Source organism: Phalacrocorax aristotelis, chromosome 3 (genome assembly GCF_949628215.1).
Source record: "Phalacrocorax aristotelis chromosome 3, bGulAri2.1, whole genome shotgun sequence".
NCBI lineage: Eukaryota > Metazoa > Chordata > Aves > Suliformes > Phalacrocoracidae > Phalacrocorax > Phalacrocorax aristotelis.
Window position 1 is genome coordinate 124820024 of NC_134278.1, and position 16223 is coordinate 124836246.

A 16223-nucleotide genomic window follows, 5' to 3' on the forward strand; every position below is an offset into this window, starting at 1 on the left:
AAGTTAATAGCTGGTACAAACAAAATTTCCTGAACAGCTAGCTGTAGTTTAGTTGTCTTGTTGTGCTTGAATTGTTCAGGTAGCATAAAGTAAAACTAAAACTTAGTAGCCATAGTCTTCAGGTGACAATGGCTAGTTTGCCCTTTTAATTTCTTTTAGAGGGGCAAAGTTATTCTGCACCTAGAGTACTTAATAAAAATACTGTGAAGTTGCAGAAGGTTTTCTTTGAATGAGTACAGTGAATCTTTTTGGAGGAGTTTTTCTTTCTAACCCTTAAAATTAGAAAGTAAGAATCCATAGGTTATGCTGACAGAACTGTGAGTGTATCCACCTGCTGTCCTTGCTGGTGGTGGTAGCTTCAGTGCGATATCTTTTTGGTTCAGCTTTTAACATCATTTTAAGGTAAATCAAACTCTTCGACCCTGCCTCGAAAAACAAACCCAAACAGCATAAGGCAAAAGTGGCACCATTCCTTCAAACCTGAACAATTTTCTACACTCTCTGGTATAATAATGACAATTTGAATTAATGATTTGGCTTACAGCAAAGCTGTCTTGAACTACATATGTTTTAGCAAACCTGCGTGTCAATAATTCTGATTTTGATGTAAGGCTTGCTGATAGTCTGATTATGTCTGCAAATGGTCATTGCTTTAATAAACATTAGACACACATGTTACTGTAACCCTTTTTAGGTTTCTTGATCCTGCAAAGTTAGATGCAAACAAAATTTTAGATCGCATAGGTTTAAATGAAGCCTTAAATACAAATTTGTTCTCATATTTGATAACCCAGAAGTACCTGGTTAGTATTCCTAGAGCAAGGTCTGTTACCTGTTTTGAGTGCATGGGCTAATAGAGTGGGAATGATGAATCCTTTTAATGAGGCTTAAGACTTTTTTTTTTTCCCCTCCAAATCTCCTGATAAAGCTAATACCTTACAAACTGTGAAGACTTGAAGATATTGTCTAGAATGGGATTTTGCTGTTGCTCTGGCAATGGCAGGCTAATGCTGGTGTAGCTAGCACGCGCAGCCCACAGATGCAGGAGGTTGTAATTTAGAACTGGTTTCCAATGTAAGCAAAGTGCAGGTCATCGGAAGTACAGTGGTAATGACGGATGTTATTGCATCAGTAGTAGTAATGCCATCGCATTGGCTGTGCACAGTACTGTATTTCTTTTCACCTGTGCAAATTAAAAAAAGGTGGAAGCGAGCCGTTCCAGTTGTGGATTTGCTGCTGCTGAGCTCACAGCTGCTGGTGAATAAGATCTGTAATCTTACTTCACTGCAGGTAAAACTACTGATCTTGCTCCCAGAGAGCGCCGTCTTCCCTTCTGTGGTGCTCCAAGAACAAGGCACTTATTTTCAGCACTGAGAGGATTTCTAATGAAGGAAATCAGAGTCTATTAGTTTTATGCTAGGAAGTCTCCTATCACCAGTTACGAGCTTCTCAGGCAGCTTTTATAGAAAAACCCAGCTAGTTTCATGATCATGCAGGACTACCTTTGATGTCTCACTGTTAAGTTTTCTAGATAATGGAATCGAGACCAAAACCAGAGTGATCAGGCACGCACTGAATCATCTGGCACTAATTTCCTTACCCTGGGGGATGACAGAGTATTATTGTTGCCCTTAACTTGAAAAATGGAGAAGTCCCAGCCCTGCTGCGTAGGAGGCCAGCCAGCCATCATCAAAGTAAAGCTCCAGCTATTTGTGCGCCCAGAAGAATCTGTCTAAAGTTTCATTTGTACATCTGCTGATGGTGTGTTTAAAGTCCCTTAGGCTGAACAGTGGCCCTACATGACCGTCATGTTAAAATCGACATGAGTTAAACTTCAAGGGAATCTTTGAAGTGGTCGCTAAGTGCTTTTAGTGAGTGTTTCAAAGGCGTGTTGTACTGTACACCCATGCTTCTGCGTTTTTAAACGTGGATATGAAAAGGGCTGATGTGAAAAAAAAAATTATTCAAGGCTTCTGTTGTACCCAAGTATTGGTTTGGTTTTTAATTTGTGTGTTTACACTGACCAGTATAGCTTCTGGTCTCTCCCATGCAGTGACCAAAAAAAGCCTGTCTGCACAGCAGTCAAATCTGACAGAAAGCCCGTTGCAAAGAGCTGAAACTTGTGCTTAATACATGAGGACTGGGCTAGTTTTTGTGAGAGGCACTCCAGAAACAGCTTCTGGTACGAGTAACGGTACTTATTTTCCGCATTTGTACCAAAACAGCTTCCCAAAGAAGATGATGTGGACATCTGATGCTGTTCTTGGAGAGCAGAACTGGCCACATCCCATGTATGAGTGTGTGAGTGAAACCACAGGAAACAGCTGGCCCTTCCGTCATGTTTCTGTACCAAACTGTCCACCATACTGGCCCTAGATAATGGGCAGCTTTTTCAAAGTACAGTGGTTTCCATGTGTTCTTGAAAAGAAAATCCAGGTTCTCACCTCCTTCCCTGCAGTAGGGGCTTACAGGTGCTAGTTTTGCAGAATAATTACTGGACATCTTTTGATAAGGCCACTACCTTGTTTTTTGATCACTACTGTAGCCTAATAATCATGAGCTCTTAGAGGACTCTGTGCTATAAGTTTTTGATGCTAGACATTGGGTTCCAATTCTGGTTTTGTAAAGGTCAGGCCTTGATTTTAGGGGTTGACAGATGCATGTCCTCCTACAGTGCACGCTTACGTTTACCATTATTTCTGTTACACCCTGAGGATGTTCTTGACTCATCTTTGGGGTGAGAGGATGTCCCTTGGTGCTCACCCACTGCCTGGTAGTTGCTGAATGGAGGGTTGTGCAGTTAGCAAAATTGCGCTACAGCCCACAGATCTGTCCGGATGGTCCATGCTGCAGGCCAGTTCCGAGTGGCTTTCATGTATGAAATTCCTACTGTGCGTGAAGGCAGAAAACAGCTGAAGGCAGATAGTTCTGCCTTTTCACAACTTGGACCCTTACAACTAAAAACTGATTTGGTCACACTATCATTTATTTGAGCAGGTCTTAATCTAAACAGCAGAGGGCAGTTTTGCACACACGTTCTGTGCAAGCGCATCCTGCAAAATCTTAATTTTTAGCATCTTCCTGTCTGGTGAGGTGATGCATTGCAGCATTTTGTCCAGACAAATTTGGTACAGTGTGGAAGACAGGATCAGTGGGGCAGCAGTGGCATATGTTTCTACTGATATCTAATTTTGGCTTTTTAAATCCTGTGTGTTTGGTTTGTTGTGATGACATGATTAGAAGGCTTTCCCTGTTCTTTCTTTCCATCCCTCAACACAAACCAGGTATATAGATAAGCTAGCTGCATTGTACAGCTTAAACTCTGCAACAAAATGCATCTGAATGTCATTCCCAGGCATGCAAGAGAAGAGTTTTCCCCTGACCAGCTGTGATTTTTCTGGATGAGCTTTGCTATCTGGAGTGAGAGCACCTGTTAACTGCAGTAGGGGTGGAAGAGAAATCTACATCTTGAGCCTCTGCCTGGAGCTGGACTCTGGCTGTGACAGCCCGTGTGAGGGAGGCCAACCGAAAAAAAGGGCAGGAGGGAGACAAAATGGTATAGGTTGGTGACAGGGTGCAGTTTCGTTGCTGGTTGAAATTCAGTGTAAGGTGGCAAAATCTTCTCACCCTGTCGCAATCCTGTGGCTGGTGTGAAGTGAGCTGGTGGGGTCTCTCTCATGCCTCGGAAGCAGCTGTTTGTATCGTAGTGGCACCCTGGCTTGAGACCAAATCTTAACTACCCCTGCACCTCAGAAGTGGTTTTTCTTTTCTTCCTGGGGGGTGTTTGCAGGGGGAAAGTGTATGTTGGTGCTGTGCGAGTAATTGGAAGCGTTCAGCCCTTGTAGCTGTCAGTCAGCATTTTTTTTCCAAACATTCAACTTGTTAGTAAGAAATTCTTCAAAGCCTGCTTAAAACATGGCAAGTGTCTAGAGAAAGAGAGCTTTTAATAAAGGATACTGTCTCTGCAAACCATGCTTCTTCTCCTTCCTTAGGTCAATCTGGATATGTTTCACCCTGTAAGGTAGCCTGGAAGATATAGAAATTTGCTGTAACAAACCAATCTTTGCCTGTTCTGGCGTGTATGTAAAAGAGCATTTCCTGGAGCTCTGAAACAACCTGGTTAGCATCTTTTGTTGTATTTAATGTTATTTAATGAGAAGAAATGTACATTCAGCTTTGGTGATTAAAATGACAATGATTATTGCATGAATTTGTTAATTATAATGCAGTGACTAATTAAATGGAGAAATTGAGAAAAGGGATTCTTGAGCAAGCATGTTCTTTGAGAAACTCTCCTGGTGTTTTTAATTGGTAGTAACATGCCTAATCAATTCATAGCAGTATCTCGTTATTGGTGGGAACAGTCTGGTTTTGATGGAAATTTACCTTCACCACACATTGACCTGGTATAATGTAATTGCTTGGTCCTGTAAGTTACCACGGTGAAGACTACCAGCTCCTAGAATTAAGGAGGTGGAAGGGTTTGCCTGTATAAGGAAGAGAAGCCCCATCTGACCCCAGGTTGCAGCCGCCATGTTTATTCAGTTCTTCTAGCTTGGGTGTTTGCTGTAATGACACTCAGCTGAATTTGCATAACCATGAGGTGTTGCTATATGATTCACATTTCATTTGCTTTTATCTCTCCATCTAAAGTTTTGAACTTTAACATCAGGCTGCCCCTTGGCTTATGTTAGAAGTTGTCTGACAGAACTAAGGGCCCTTTAACTTCTCTGTAGGGATGTCATCTACTGGCCATTGGCACTGGCAGAATTCTTAGCATGAAATTATTATTATTACTTCTGTATCAGCAGAGATGTGTGTGGCACTCTGAAGAATCTGTCAAGATGAAGCCTCTGCTTCTGCAAGCTCACAGTCTGCGGTCCTGATCCTGTAACTTACTCTGCATGGTCCTTTCCTCATGGAAACCTAAGCAGTCAAGAGCAGGACATGGGACAGTGACGCAGGAAGGGAGAAGGTAAGGTTTAGGATAGTATGATTGTTTCGGCAGTTACTGTTCGGGTCTTTTGTTTATCTGAATTATGTATGAAGCTCTAAAGCTTGCTCCTTTTCTACATCACATTATTTTTAGACTGGTTGGCTAATCAATGCTAGTTACTAGTATCATCAGGAAAAATCAGACCTCAACCAACCATAGACATGCTTGTAAATCATGAAACCTACCACAAGAAAAAAAAAAAGTATTAAAGACACTCTCTATAATTGAAAAGATTTGAAACACAGCCCCCCCAAACTGAAATCAAATAACATGAACTGTCAAGCACTGAGTTAATTACTCTGCTGGCAGTCCTGCAGTTCGTAAGTGGCTTCTGCATTGCAAATGTAAGAAGCAATCTTTCAGAAATCTGCCTTGCTGTTTGATAGCAACTTTAAAAGGAACTCTGACTGTTCTGTCAAAACTTAGTAATCAGCCTATGCCATAGTGTCTGAAATTTGGTGACCCCATCATGCAAATAAGAAAGCTGGGGCACAGGTATTAAGCAGGCCTAAATAAGGCAAGCAGCTCAGAAAGCAATGTAGTGAGTCAGCATCCATCCTAGATGTTGGATTGCAAACTGTGAATACGTGACAGCCTGATGAAATGGTTGAAAACTGGAGAGGTACTTTACTGAGAGGAAGTCGTAGCCCAGTTTTGGACAGCTGACCCAGTGCAGCCTTCTGAAGCTTGCTTCTGACCCTCAGAGTCCTCATGGTTAGACCAGATGTTATCTGTTGACCAGGATGGCTCTATCCTCTCTGCTTCAGAGTCAGATCTGGAAAGGAGAGAAGGATGCACCTGGAAGGAGCTGGCTGCATGGTAGCTGTGTTTCCAGAAGGTCAGATAGTCAGACTGGCATGTCCTGCCCCACCCTCAAGGACCAATAGGCTCTCTGGTTCTTAGCGGGAGCTTGAGCTAACCACTTGGGCTCCTTGGCTTCTCGGGGCAACCCTGGAAGTAAAGTGCTGATAAGTTAAATTGGTTTACTAAAGCACACAGAGACGCTGGGGTGGAATGTACAGATACTGGGGCAGTACTCTCCCCTGCTTTTTGTCATAAAATGTGAAGCGGGGAAAACGGTTGGCTCCTGTGTGGAATCCTTCCCTTCATTTTGGTTGGTTCCAGGATGGTGTTTGTTATGAGACTTTGCCGAGGTTGAGGGCAGTGTTTTCTCTGCTGCATTGCCCTCAAAATTTTTCAGCTGGCCTGAAAATATCTGTCATTAGACTCTAGATCTGTTCACAGATGGATGTCTCCTATCTTGGGCAGCACATTTTCAATAAAAACAGTGATCTCACCCTGATTTTAAAGAAGAAAAAAAATCAGATTGCGGTCTGACAGAACCAGCGGTGGCTCAGACTCGGGATCCTTCATGGCCTTTCATATCTTTTTTTAATCTTACTCTTCAAATCTGCCTCCCAACTCCTGGTAATGTTGCAGGTGTGTGCTTGGTTTCGGGGAATGACAACACAAGCTTTGTTGTTGATTGATGCACCAGGGATTTTGTAAATTCAAAGTATTCGTAGATCATTGCAGTGTTTGTAGTCACCAAAATATTTGTAGAGGTCATTACTCTGGGCTTCTGAAAAAATGTGGCTGTAAGACTTATTCGCTGGAGCAGCATAGATAATCTTAATTTTAGGGAACTTAACTGCATTTTCCTTTCTTCTTGGAAAACCATGTTATTTTTGCTAATATAGAATATCACCCTTGTTGACATGGCTGTTTAGGTCACATACAGTACAGCTCTGCTCTTGTGAAGTTTCACAGGACTCGGACCAAAGATACAGAGCTAATGATTAGCTAGGCATACTGTTCTTTGCACCAGGGCCAAATACAGTCTGCTGCTCATCGCCTTTCATTGCCCATAAGATGTGAGAATGGTCATTTATTTCCAGTGGGAAGCGCAAGAACAGAAAGCACTTTGCCACGAGGCAGAGCTTTATGGCAGTGTCGGATGCCTGCTGCAAGGCTTCTTCCATTGCTTCCCAAAATGATGGTCTCTTCTGGCAGAGTTCAGGCACTGGGAGTGGTTTTGTTTTCTGGCTAAAGAGAAGTCTGCTGCAGCCAGGACCTTCGATTTAACATCTTTCAATGAATGTCAGATTTCACATACACCAAAGCTCTTTTTTCTTTTTAAACTCGCTGTGTGAAGGTCATACAAAATAATTCATTCACTGCCCTTTGCTGGGAGTCTTCCAAAAGTGGTGTGTCTGCCTTTTGCTAAGGGGCTTAGCATTTTGGCTTTTCTTTTTTTCAGCGTTGAAAGGTTAACATTTGTATTCTTTTCAGAATACAAAGTAAATGTGTCATCGCAGAGGCACACAGCAGAGTTAAATTTTCAGGGGTGGCACTGCAGGTAGCATCTGGGCACACAGGTGCTGAGCCGTTTGGTCTGGCACGATTGGGAAGAGGACGTCAGCTCTAGATTCAGGCCTGTCTCCTTGGGACAAGCTAGCACTCTCTGTTCCTACCAGCCCATCATTTTGCCATCGACATCCGTATGACAATCACAGAGCATGCCGAGGATGCGGTAGCATTGTGTGCAGCAGCAGTGAAAGGTGGGAATCTGTGGGCCTCAGTGTAAACACCAGCTTTTCCCAGCAAAGCCCAGTCTGGCTTAAACTTCCTTTTGGTGGAATTTTTCCCTTTTCCCCTTGCCTTCCTACACCTGTCTTTTAGAGACCAAGCGGTTTTGCAGTTGTCAAGCTTGGTTGTAAAGCACCGAAAGGAAACTGGGCCCCATGTACAGGTAGGGTTCCTGCTGCCCAGAGACAGGCACCGGCGATGGGAGGCGCGGAAAGTCTGCAGAGCCCCGTGTGTTTGGCTTCCCAGAGCCGGTGCCACTAGATGGCAATGTGGTACTCCTGCAGCTGGGACTCCCCTTTTCTTTCCTGTAAGATTTCTTGCTTTTCCTGTATTTATCTCTGCCAAACTGATGATTGCACCCACCACCACCACCCCGGCAAGAGAACAGAACAAAATCATTTCATAGAACATTACAGCTGTTCCTTTTTCTTTCTTTTTTTGCCTTTTTCCCCCCAGTTCTTTGTCCCACAGCAGGGTGCAGAGGTTTAAAAACCTTCTTTCTTAATCACTCTCCTTCTAAAAACAGAGAAAACGCAGCCTCTTGGGAGCAATTAGCTGTGAGAAAAGCATTTCTCAAACAATTGCCAGGAAATATTGTCTTGACCGATATTCCTGATGTAACACTGTCATTCTCAGTACTGTTATTCTAAGATACTCAACTGCAAAAACAGCAGGGTACAGATCTTTAATGTACGATCTGCAGTTTACCACCTACCTTACCTTTTTATATCCATTTACTTTCAGTTTGTGTCTGCCCCACACCCCCTGTAGCTATTCTGTTTAGGAAAGTGAATAATTATTTGTGACTCTCCTCTTGTGACTAGTGTATCAGGCCAAGGCTGTGACAAGACACGGCTGAAAATTCAGGTTATGCCTCTGCTGCCTGGGTTCCTGATTGAAATTCAGTGGCAGTGTGCTGCAGAGGAGGTCAGGCTGCACGCTTACAGCAATCCCTTCTAGCCTTAAAGCCTGGCAGCCTGAGAGTACGTGAGGTTGGTGAAGCCTGAATTTCAGTGGGAGCAGCTGGGGAGCAGGTATTCATGAAGCAGGCAGCAGAGTTACACTGAGACCAGGGTCTCGACCCTGAAAGCCCTCTCCCCATCATTGTATTCATGGAAGATGGACTACGCTGTAGGGTGGGAGAGGTTGGAGGATCAGTGGTAAACTTCAAGTGCTAAAAGCCAGCGCTAGCAGTGGCTAGGAACTGCTGCCAGCTAGCTAGATGTACATGCATGCATGCCCATTCGCATGCACAGCCATAGCTGTTTGTATTGTGCGGTTCAAATTTTGTCCCTCTTTACATAAATTCATGGAGATCTGAGAAACGAGCTTCGCTCTGTGGGACAGGGTGTGAACTGAAGCACCTTCTGGAAGACAGACAGCAGTGTAATCCTTTCATTCAACCCTGTCTGCAGCTGCTTTTTATAAACTTGGCATAAATACATACTCGGTGAGGCCAGGCCTGTGTAGCTGGAAAATATTTTCCATCATCCAAAAAAACAGAAGATTGGAAAAAGAGCCCAGAAATTGTGCATAACATGGAATGGCCTCGCTTGTGTTTTTTTTCCATGACTTCCTCAGCTCATTTTTCTGCTGCCAATTTTAGAAGCCCATAAGTCATACTTGTTAAACTTTCTCAGTTAAAATGTAACTCTAAGAACAAAGTCATATGATATGTTGCAGCCAAATAATCCTTCCAGAGCCTCTGACTGGAGAAAAGCTACCCTAATCTGGCCAGCTTGTGAACCTGCATGGGCTCCTGTCCCGGGAGAGGCAGGGCTGAGGGGGCAGGCTCGCAGCGTGAGGCCCAGCTGCGCCGCCCTCCCGGGTGAAGGCTTCCCTGTGGGCTCCAGCAAGCATTTCTCCCTGCTTTTGCTAGGGGGGTCAGGCCCATGGTGGGTTATGTTGCAGGATGGTCATTGCAGATATTTAATCTCCTTCTCTAGAAGGACTATAAGCAGGAGGCAAAGCAGAGGAGGGAGCAAGGGGAGGCAGCACAGAGGCTGGTGGGGTCCATCAATGGAGGGCTGAGACGCTGTTGTAGGAAGGTGCTGCTGCCATCAAGGGTGAAGGAGCTGAGGGGTGAGGAGACAGCAAGTTGACAAGAGCAAAAGTGAATTTGCCAGAGGGTTTGAAGAAAGGGCATCCTTACTTCAGTGTGTTTTTAAGCATTGAATCAATAAGGAAGGTACTCGCATGCCAGGAGCAATATTTTTATTTGCCAGTTTTGCTCTTTTATAAGGTGATTGTGCTTACACCGGTCCCAAGATGGTTGTCTTGAAGTGATGTCCCTTGTCCAGGGTCTGCTCTGTCCCCTTGCACAGAACAAATCCCTGTCACTGCTGCGTGGGGGGGTGGCTGTAAATTCACACTGGGGCAGTCGCCGAGAGCAGGACCTGGCTGTCAGCCCTGCCGGCAGCGGTGTTCCAGCCTGCTCCCATGCAGGTGCAGGCTGGCAGCCCTGGCCCGGGCCCCTGTGACCTGCTAGCTTGGGGAGGCAGGGAGTATGGGTCTCCCACCAGGCCGGGTTTTCTTACCCTCTCTGCCAAGGGTGTGCGAGTCTGGCAGGGCACAAGGGACCAGAGCAGGCAGAGGAGAGGCGGGTTTGAGGGACGAGCAGAGCCATGAGGGGCTTCCCTGTCTGCGCACCCTTCCAGCCCTGCCCCTGCCTTGTGCTGGGGTGCAGCAGCATGGAGAATCTCCCTCTGGAAAAAAAAATATAAGAAAATAATGGTTTTTTTCCCCTAAATATCAGCTTTTGAGTTTGGTTCTGGCCCTCAGTGTAAACTGGGAGAGTGTCTGGAGGAAGTCGGGGGAATCATGCTGCGGCAGAGCAGCTGCCGGGAGCGGCAGGCCCCAGAGGCCGCCTTTCTGTGGCAGGGCGAAACGCCCTCGTGAAGCCTGTGTGGTCTTCACGGGAAGGGAGGAACTGAGCAAACCCACTGGAAACCAGCGAGGGTGTTGTAATGTTTTTTGGACAGCCGGTTTGAAAAACCAGCGCCTGCCTCTCTCTCTCCCCCCCCCACTGGCAGCCGCTTCCCGTGCCATGACATTGAGGGAGGTGGTGGTGACTGATGTAACTGCGGCCTGGGAGAGTCACTTGCCCAACACGCAGAGGCTGGCCAACGGCCAGAGAAATTTGCTAAGGCCGGGTTTTCTCACAACGGGCTCCCTGTCCCTGTGCACATACCTATGACTGGGCCAGGTGCTTGGCACAGCCGCCTCCCCAGCCGAGCACATGAGGCGGCAGAGCTACCCAAGCCAGGAGGAAGAGAAGGAGAAGAAAAGGAAGAAAATTCTGTTCTTGTCCCACATGAATGCAGACCTGATAACATCCCTAAGCACGCGTTGTTTGTGTCACCATATTGTAATTAATAATGAAGCTTGTTCGCTGAAGCCAGCTGTTCTTTGTGCTAATGGCGGGAGGCATGGGGGAGAGGGTAAGGAGAGGCCTAGTAGTTTTTTTGCTGGATCACCACCTTTAAGTTATTGTGACAGACCTTTAAAAGGATCTCTTTGTATGAACCGGAATATAATGCTCAGCTGGACTCTTAAATTCTGGCTCTGTTGAGAAGAGAGATCCTTTCATATCGATTGTAATTTCGTATGCAGTTCAGGCACCGACTTGTAGAAAATCTGGGCCAGGAGAGATATCATTAGGTATTTATGGGGGTTTGGTTGGCTCAGCAGTCAGTTTTTCCATTGTCATGCCGTGACAGTAGTGCATTACATACACCCTCAGGAGACATCCTTCTGCTTCCACAACAATAAAGGACTTTTTTCTTTTTCTGACTCATCTTCAGCTTGAAAAAAAACCCAACCACCACCAGTAAATATAATTAGCAACAGGCAGATATACTGTATGTAGAGCCCATTGGGATAGTTCCTGTTAAAAAGTATGCGCGTGGTTGCTCACCCCATGCTTAGACCTCCAGCTGCATTCCTGATTATACTTAGATGTTTTAACATAGCCTGGTGATGTTGTAGGCTGAGGAGCCATTTCTAGTTTGGATAAAGAGGAGGAATATATTTAATGCTGGGATTGTCTTTCATATGCACACAGGAGCTTTGGCCAGACTCACAGCTCACAAGGCAGGGGAGTACGATGGCTGCGCTGCGCCAGATGCAAGGTCCACTTAGCTCTTTATCCTGCCCCTGACAGGGGCCAGCAGCAGATGCTGTGGGAAGGAGGACAAGAAACAGAGCAAGTCTAGACTGATCCTGCCCCAGTGTGCCCTCTTGGCTCCCAGTGCTGCTATTCCCACTCACCAAAGGACAGGGGAAGAGGCAACTACTGCTTTAGTCCTTCCATTCCCCAGCCTTTTTGGTCCCCCGCTGCGTGGTGGCCTGTTTGCTTTGCTCCCCAGATGTGGCTCTGCGTGGGATGGAAAGCGGCTCCAGGTCTGCTCTGCTTCACTTTGGATCCACGTGGTCACGTGAGGATTTCTAGGTTAAATGTGTCCTGGCCCCCTCAGTATTTCCCTTATGTAAGTGTGATGGGGCCAGGAGCAGGTGGTGTGCAGCTGGGCTCTGCTGTCTGCCAGGTGGGTGTTCCCTTACACCGCAAGCCGAAGTCTGCACCATCCCAGTTAGGGGCTGCTGCCCGTCCCACGTGTGCCATTGGAGCACCACGAAGCCAGGACCCAGCCTTTGGGTCCATATTTCACCTTGGTGCAAAGGCTGACGCCGGTCACGTGGCTGCAAGCAGGCCAACTGGGAGATTAGTACGGCTTTGTTTATTTATTTATTTTAACCTGTGACTAAGATGGGGGAGTATTTGGATGGGAGCCGCTCCTCCCAGAAAAGTGCTGTTTATATTTCAGTCTCCTGAGCAGAGTCAGTCGGATCTGAAGTGCTCATAACCCAGGCGTGGTATGTGGGCTCTGCTGGCATGTCCTCACGTAACCTGGCATTCACGCTGCCGGACAGAGTGTGGGCTGGTTGTTTGCTCATCCCGAGCACAAATGGCCAGAAGTTTTCCTCTGTATTCCTGATTGCTGAGCTCAGAGGGGTGGAGGAGAGGAAGAGCAAGCTTTCATTTGAAAGTGGCCAGGCATTGTGTAGGGCCGTACCTGGGGTTACACTAAGAAAAACGTGACGGTGTGGGTGGGGTGATGGCTCTATAGCCGCAGACAGTATTGCAGGGCTCACCTGTGCAGCATGTGCTTAGCACAATCACTAGTAACACTGCTGTGTGTGTAAGCAAGTCAGTACCTGCTGCCATGTGATCAAAAGGAGAGATGCTTTTAGAAACATGCGAGGGTGGCATGAAAAAACAAGTCAGCTGAAGTGTCCGTAGCTTGCATGGCACCTGTGGGCTAGTAGACTCAAGTGAAACAGTGCACTGAAACTCCTCAGATATCGAGCTGGTGTTTATTTCCATTATCTCTACATAATTCCACCTGTTTAAGCTACTTATTTTTTTTGAGATCTTGTCAGTTCAAGATCCTGGCTGTAGACACACCTAATATCTGGGGGAAGGGCAGAGCCGGCTCAGCCAAATTTGATGGAAAATGATTTCCCAATGCAAGGGTCTTGTTCCCTGTGGAAGGGCAGAGAGCAATGCAGAGAACTGGCCAAGAAGCATTTAAAGCCTAGGGCTTTAAATAGCACCTGACTGGGCAGCTAATGAACTAATGATATATGGGGAAACAGGATTTTGTATTCTTGAGCTAAGGGAATTTTGGAGAATCCTGTCCCCATTTCTCGTCAGTTGCTAAAACAAGTCTCCTGGAAATGTAAGAGGTCTGTCTCTCCCCTCCTTGCCCTATAGCAACATAAGTAGCACAACTTCATCTGAGTTTTGTGATAAATAAATGAGTAAGCCTGCCTCCAAGGCTGTCTAGGACTTCTGCACCTCATCTTTTCTCCAGCTTGTACCACAGGACAGTATTTTACAATGTCTGGGACAGAGAAGATTTATTCTGTGTAGTGTGCCGCGGTACATTCGCTGGTTGCAATGTTGTCTGTGAGGTGAGAAATGGGGCAAGACTCCTCTCAAGCCATCAGCATTTTCTGTTTTAGCACTCTAATTCTTCACTGAATTGCCTGGACAGCTAATGACTGGGGTCAGACCTGTTGGCCTTTGGTCAGCAAACTAAAACCTGGGGTTTTTTTCTGAGCCGAGTTTGTAAACAAGGCATAGGCACAAAACTTCTTTTAAGCTCTTATGGCAAGGGCTATTAAATAGGAAGAAACTAATGCCAGCTCAAGTGCAGTGTGTGCTGAGCGCGGTGCTCTCACACCCAGCAGGGAGGACTTCAATATCCTAAACCAGCAGCTCAGCCATGGCAGTGCAGCAGAAACCCTCCAGAGAAAGGGAACTGTGGAAACTTTCCTTTCTGCTGGTGGTACCTCCTGGTCAGGGCCCAGCAGCTGCAGGACTGCACGGAAAGTTTGCATGGTGCTTGCTCATGTGTTTAGTGAAGGGTCTACAGACTCCAAGCTGCCTGTGCCCTCTGTTTATGAGCTGCTTAAACTATATCTTCAGTGGAAAGTAACTGGGGGAGAGGAAAAGCAGCTTTCTAACCATGTTGAGGTTGGCCTTTTGTCGGTGAAGAAAGACCTACGTTAGTGATGCTTAGAGGCGCTGCCTGAGCCAGGTTTGATCTTGGGAACACCTGTGTAAAGGTGGGCTGTTTCCCAAGGCGGCAGCTGTGGAAAACCGGTGTAAATGAGGCCAGGCTCATGGGGCTCTGCTCTCCAAATATGAGTTTTATATTGAGGTCAGCAGGAGGCAAAGGTGTGTCAGTCTTCAGGTGGATGGTTTTTTTGCGACTGCTTGAGCACAATGGGGAACCTTGGGGAAGCCTTCCTGAGCAATTCGACTACCTGCACCTCCTCTGATTTACATCTCCCTGGCTTGTGCTGGCGCACAGCCTGGCGTCAGCAAGCTTTCTTGGAGTCTAGGTCGCTGCTTCCACTTGGTTGAAACATGCAAAGTGTCTTTCAGAGAGAAGGAATGGGGTTAGGAAGAGGAAGCTGTGTGAGGCTTAGTTTGCATTACTGAATCATGCCAGGCTTGGTTTGGTAATTCCCTCTCTCTAGGCCCAGAGTTTCAGTGGTTTCAGGTGTCAGCCCAGCGCAGCATCAATAAGTCCATTCTTCCAGGAAGGTCGGATTTACTTTCACTCCATCCTTCCCCTTCTCCTGGGAGAGTAAGGCTGTTTAACGGCAACAGGGGTTCTGGCTGCAATCTGAGCAGGAGGAAGCACCTTTGCCGTTTCTTGTCCTTCTACGGGCAGGCAGAAACAGCGGTCTCCTTTCCCCACATAACCACTGAAGTATCTAGCTGCCCCTATGAGGGTTCAGCTGCCTGTACCTCGAACAGAGGCCAACACCAGTTGCAAGTGCCCAGGACCTCCCAGGATCAGCCCTTGGCTTAGTTTTCCCTCTGGCCCCACCAGCTCAGGAGGAGCCCCGTGCAGGCGCAATAGATTTGGAGGGCATGCTTTTACTGACAGTGCCTAAGGAAAATTTGAGGTGTCTGACAACAGCGTATTTGTGTCATAAAGCTGGTCTGGGGTACTGAAGGACAATTATTGAAATGAATAAATAAATGGACTGAAATAAAATTCAGGAAAGAAAACAGCTTAATGGGGAAGTTATTAACGTAGCCATCAGCCTGGTTTTGTTCATTTTGGGCTGGGTGACAGTCGCAGGCACAGAATTCAGTGACATTCAAACCTTTCTCTACAGGTGAAGGGACACAAAATGGGATCTAATTTGTTCGTCATGGGACATCACTTTCTGGCATTTTTTTTTTCTTGGCAAGAAACTGTGGGTAATTTATGTCAATGTCATCAAAGACATATTCTTGTTACTCTCACAACTGTGACCTTGTATCCAGCTAAAAGAGTTATAGCAGGTAACCAGTGAGATGCTCAGCTTATGTCCACAGGGCAGATTTTCCAAGCAGCAGCTATGCTGGCAGGGCTACCTGCCGTGCTGTCCAGCCACATCAGTGCCAAGTGATTCTGGGAAAATGCGGGCAGTGACACCACAGACCAGTAACGACGGAGGTGAATTCCTGGAAGACGCCTACCAAGAGCAGCAGCCCACGGTGCGCTGTACCATGGGATGTGCTACTGTAGGGCCAACTGAAACGTGGGAGGAGGGGTCAGACCAGTCACTCCAGCGCAGTGCAGTGTCCTGTCCACACAGCAGGCAGCAACCTTACTGAACCACTCACAGAAAACTGGCTGCCTTGGCCGGGAGGAAACAGCTTAGCTGTCACAGCTTTCACTCAGAATTAGCTGTGAGCTGGCCAGGCATGAACTGCTTTTAGAGTTAGTCCTGCCAGCTGCATTACCAACAAAGCAAAAATTGTCTGAGGAGCAAGGGTAGGTTTCACATGCTTAAACCCTACCTGTCGTAAGGTTGCTAAACTTTTCCCTAGGGCTGGTACTACAGTATTTACTGTATTGGTATGCTGTCTTTTCTGTTTGACTGCTGCCTGATGGTATTATAACATCTCCTGTTGATAAGGACTAAACTCAGGTTGAACTGTGTAAAGAGGCAACTGTGGCCTTGATCGCTTCATGGTGAAACCAGAGTAAAGTACTGGGTGCCAGATGAGTTATTACCTGTTTATTTCAGATTAAACAAGCTTAGAATCTGGCCTTTGGATCATATTATT